Source organism: Chionomys nivalis, chromosome 2 (genome assembly GCF_950005125.1).
Source record: "Chionomys nivalis chromosome 2, mChiNiv1.1, whole genome shotgun sequence".
NCBI lineage: Eukaryota > Metazoa > Chordata > Mammalia > Rodentia > Cricetidae > Chionomys > Chionomys nivalis.
Genome location: NC_080087.1, coordinates 469,996 through 475,648, shown reverse-complemented (window position 1 = coordinate 475,648; position 5,653 = coordinate 469,996). Strand labels below are relative to the sequence as shown.

Sequence of the window (5,653 nt, the reverse complement as noted above, 5' to 3'; positions counted from 1 at the left end):
ATTCTGCAGGACACAGCAAAAAATGACTAAACTGTCTTTGGAATTTTCCTGCTTCATGAAAATATCTGCTAAAAAATATGGGCCTATAGGCTAAAGATGGATGCCCCAACAATACAAAAAAACTTTGGATGACTGTCCAGACAGCAAGATGTCTCTGTCATTTCTAGAATTTCGGATTTCTTGTTTACTTAAATAATATTATATCCTTCTGGAATCTTCGATGAAATTAAAAAATGGATAATTATAATTTTCCTTAATTATGATAAAAGATAAAATAGATATAAATATTATAACTATAATTCTTACTTGATAACCATTTTATTATATATAATTTTACTATGTTAAAATTAAAGCCTTTCTTTTTGTTTAAACAAAAAAAGGAAAAATGATGGAGGAGTTACTTTCATTTAATAAAGAAACTGCCTTGGCCCATTTATAGGCCAGCCCTTAGGTGGGTGGAGTAAACAGACAGAATGCTGGGAGAAAGAAGCCAAGTCAGTGAGTCGCCATGATTCTCCCACTCCAGACAGACGCAAATTAAGATCTTTCCTGGTAAGCCAGCTCCTGGTACTACACAGAATATTAGAAATGGGTTAGATCAATATATAAAAGCTAGCCAATAAGAGACTAAAACTAATGGGCCAGACAATGATTAAAAGAATACAGTTTCCATATAATTATTTCGGGGCATAAGTTAGCCATGAGGGCGGCTAGGTGCTGGGGACGCAGCCCCGCAGCTCGTATTACAACACCCATGCTATTCCTGAACTAAAATAACCACTTGAGCTTGATGTTTCCCCTTGAAGGAAAGGCAAAAACCAAATATAATCGTGAGGGTATTGATACATTAGACAGTAAATTTAAGAGAAAATTTGATATAATTAGATACCTAATTTCCATTATAAATCACTCATTGTTAATTCACTTTATTAGCATGTTGTTGAAGCCAATGAGGAATCATCCCTTCAATAGTTTTGTAAATATATAACAAATGCTCACCTGTGTATAGAACTAATTATTTATTAGAACAGAAAGCCAATTAAGAAAATAAAGTTGTTTTCTTCTAGAAAGCATATTTCATATTTTTAAAATAAAAACTTAAAAAATGATTCATGATAGTCTATATTCTCAAAACTTTCCACATTGCTGCTAAGTTTCAATTCATTCATTCTCTGATATTTCAGTATCTTAAATACATAGTTATATTTATTCCTACAAATTCTTTCATATTTATATATGTATTGGTCTAATAGTGGTCTCTAAGCTCTATAAAAATAGCACCTATGCTATGTGGAATCTTATAAATTGCATCTTTATGATCCTTCATAGAGAGAAGACAGATAGTAAATCATCGTCATCTACTCAGAACTACACAGGCAGCTACTCAGAAACATCAGGAAAAAAGAAACTTCAATTCTCTATGTGCAAGTTTTTTTTTTCAAATTTATTTTGCATGAGTACTGTGTTGCATCTAAATAAGAATATATATGGAAAGTTATTTAAATATTGAGTGTTCTTGAGAAGTTTAAAATGAAAAGAAAATGTATGGTTATAAAAAGGAAGCAAATAAACAAATTCTAAGTTTTCAGAAAACCAAACTAGAGTTTGCAAGTCCAGACATTATAGGTTACTCTTTCCATCATTTTACATAAGATTACACTCTACCCAAAATTTTTGAAGTCTTTTATATTTACTCTTGTGAATGTGGAATATGTGAGGAAGTTTAGAATTATTTGAAAATAAAATTCACACTCAAAGTTTTAGTCACTCTCAGAAATTCAGTATTAATAAAAATAAAACACCGAGTCAGGTTTTAAATTATGGTAATGTTTAGGAAAAAGTGGTGGATAAAGAAACTTGAAATCCTAAGAGCAGAAATCAGTAATATGGAATCAGGAATGTACAAAACTCAACATTTCAGGAAGATTTAACTAAATGGCACAATTACTAACCCCAAGTAATTATTTTTATAGATAATGTTCAATGCCTACATCAACGCACTAGATCCTATATTTTTGTTTTTTAGTTCTTTTAGCTTTTGTTTCCTTCCAATATATTGAACTTATACTTATTTTTCATATGTGACTTCTGCAAAATTGACATGATCTTTAGTTTTATATATTTCTCATTCCATATTACTGATCAGAAACTCATTTCTTTCTTCAAGGTAATAGCATTCGTCACTGTGCTACACATTGAAGGCAACTGTTTATAGCCAAAGGATAGACAGCTTGAACCATTGAGATCTTGTGTTGTTGCTCTGTGTCTTGTTCTTTTGGTTTGTGACAAACCATGATTCTTTATTGTGAGTATGAAAAACAGGTTTTAAATATCCTTTCTTGTATCCTACGAAAATTTAGGAAACGGGACTACATAGGCTTGCAAATAACTCAAGGAAAGAAATACAAGTGGACATCTCTACTGGGTCTGTGGATTTGATACACAATTTGTCACAAATTTTTTGAATACCATGGAGTAAATGACTTATAGCCTTGATACCTGTCGTACATGGATGTATCCACATTGCAAACTCCCCAACAAAAGAACCGTTCCATGTTGTTAGAATTCATCTTAATTGGATTTTCTGATGTTCCCAATTTGCAAGAATTTCTTTTTGTGGTGTTCTTGATAGTGTATTTAATTATTGTGATGAGCAATAGTTTTATCATCATAATTACTAGGACTGAACCTTCTCTGCAGACTCCCATGTATTATTTCCTTGGAAATTTTTCTTTCTCAGAAATATGTTATGTGTCAGTCATTTTCCCCAGATTATTAACCAGTCTCTACAGACAAGACAGAAGCATTTCCATTATAGCATGTGCTACTCAAATGTATTTATTCCTTTGTTTGGGGGCCACTGAATGCCTTATTCTGACTGTTATGACTTATGACAGGTATGTTGCCATTTGCAACCCATTGCTCTACCCTGTCATCATGAACAATAGTTTCTGTATACAACTGGCAACTGGCTGTTGGGTATTTGAAGTTCCTGTGCATATAGGGTTCACATATTAGATCTTCTCTCTACCATTTTGTGGATCAAATCAGTTGAATCATTTTTTCCTGTGATGTACCTCTAGTAGTGAGCCTAGTTTGTGAGGACACTTTAATGCTAGAGGTAGTGATTTATGTGATTGCCCTTTTAGTGGTCACAATTCCTTTTATGTTCATACTTGGATCTTATGTAAAAATAATCTCAACCATTCTGAAGCTTCCATCTGCTACTGGGAGAGCCAAGGCCTTCTCTACATGTTCTTCCCACCTTATAATTGTAGCTTTATTCTTCGGATCAGGTATCATCACGTATTTGAGACCAAAGTCCAGCTACTCAGCAGTAACAGACAAATTCCTTTCTCTTTTCTCTACAGTTGTGACCCCACTGTTTAATCCCATAATATACTGTTTGAGAAACAAAGATGTTATGATTGCATTGAAAAAGTTTCTTTTGAGACATTTTATGTTTTGACTTGCAAAACATGCTTGACTTATTTTTAAAATTTCTTATTTTCTGTAATTGTAGTGCAAACATGTCATTGATTTACCTTATTCTCTTTTTCTTACCCACTCCATGTAACATTACCCTTGCTCCACTTCATTTTCATGGCCCCTTTAAAAAATTATTTTTACATATAAACCCATGTACATAAAACACAATAGACATTGCTCTTTTTTATTTGTGATTATTTTTCAACAATCTTGATTTTGAGTCATTCTGAAGAGTGCTCTTGTTTTTATGTTATGCAAAACCAACTCAGTGTTTATTATCAAGCAATAGGTTAATTCCAAATTTTAGTTCATATTTATGTGCAAATAAAATTTCAAGAAAATTCTTGATTTCAAAAGTAACAAAGGAATTATTAAAGAATTCTTAGTTCTTTTTATGATAGGATTCCAAAATAACTGCTCTATTTTCTATTTCATGAAAGTATCATGCAGATGTATGCTGTACTGGGTAGTTCAGTTTCAACTTGACGCAAACTAGAGGCAGTAAAGAGGAGGGAACCTCAGTTGAGGAAATCCGTCCATTGCTATGAGCAAAAGGATTATTTAGTATTTAATCAGTCTCATTTCATATAGTCAAACCATCAGAGTGAGGAACTGTGAATGGAGGTTTAAATGCAGTGTATGGAATGTTGGAATTATTGCCTTGTGGGTAAAGTGACTGTTGCTGTAGTTTCTTCACAATAGCCTATTTTTTTTTCTGCTACAAATTTGTGATCCATCTCCCACAGTTCATTATTATTTGAACATTTACTGGACACAATTTTACCTATGAATTTTCTGTTTGCTGATTGCATCCTTTAGTTATATGTGAAAACAATCCCACTATCAAGTGTTTGCTCCTGTCTCCTACATAAATGCAGGGATCAGCCTTTCTGCAATAATCTTTATTGATAGGCATTTTGTCAGTGTTTAGGGTCCATGAAAAATGTTCCATTTAAGAAATTCCCAGATATCTGAGGACACACAATTACTACGTGCCCAAAGTTGCAGATTCATTGCTATTCAGATAGACAGAAAATATAAGCATTGACTGATTTTACCTCACTTGTAGGTAAAGAAGCAATGATTTCAAAGTAGCCTTGTTTTAAATGATTCCTAACTCCTAATGCTCATCTTCACCTCAGTTTACTGATGACTTTCATTCAGGAGATTTACTACTGTGCCTTAACCTCAAGAAAAACAATTGACCATCTACCCACAGCCCAGAGGAAGACAAACCTCCACTGGCACCTCTGGTAATTTTGAGGCTTGGGTCTTTTCTTTGTTCCAACCGCTTAGAGTAAGTGAGTAAATGCTATAAACTTCAGATACAAAATGTCTTTAGATTTTGCAACATTTGGCAAAAGTGCTATGGGCTATAAACTTCCTTGTCTCTGAGTTGGGCTGCCTGCAGGCTTTTGTGGGTCTATGTAGCTAGGTAAGAACAAAGAGCGTTAAGAGAAGTTGGAGCAGAAGTTGGAGCAGAAGCATCCTAGAAATTAGCAGAGATAGGAAAACGAAGAAAAAAAGAATAAAAAGAATGCAACTGAGAAATGAAATTGTAATTAGAATTGAGACAGAGAATGAGAGCTAAGAAATTATAGGCAGGACAAGAATTAGAATAAAGAAAAAGAAAGAACAATAAAAAGACAAGGTTAGAAAGAACAGATTGTGTGGAGATTTTATTGGCTTATAGTAGCATCATTTTTGAACCTTGAGGGTAAACTTTACTGGCGCAAATTTTAAAGTTTACAATACTCTATGAGATCTGGATCTAAAGCATTTTCTCAATTGGCGAGGAACCACATTATTGTGGGTGGTGCCATCGATGGGATTCTTGTTGTGAGTTCTGTAAGAAAACAGACTAAATAAGCCACAGGAAACAAGCCAGTAACAGCTGCCCTCCATGGCCTCTGCATTAGTTCCACCCTCCAGCTTCCTGCCTTATTTGAATTACTGCCATGACTACCATTGGCGATGAACAGCATTGTGGAATTTAGGCTGAATAAATCTTTCCCTCCACAATTTACTTTATGGACAGGTATTTTAGTCACTGCAATAGAAATCTTAATTTTGACAAATGTTTACTCCATTATAATGTGGAAATGAGTTAGCAATTAATAGGTAAAACAAAACTATTAGTGCTGTAATGCATTTTGGTTAATAA

At 33.6% G+C, this 5,653-nt stretch overlaps 1 pseudogene; it reads left to right on the top strand.

The window, feature by feature from the left end:
• The first annotated feature begins 2,508 nt into the window (after window positions 1-2,508).
• LOC130862853 (olfactory receptor 10AG1-like) lies at window positions 2,509-3,469 on the top strand (annotated as a pseudogene).
• The last annotated feature ends 2,184 nt before the right edge of the window (window positions 3,470-5,653 follow it).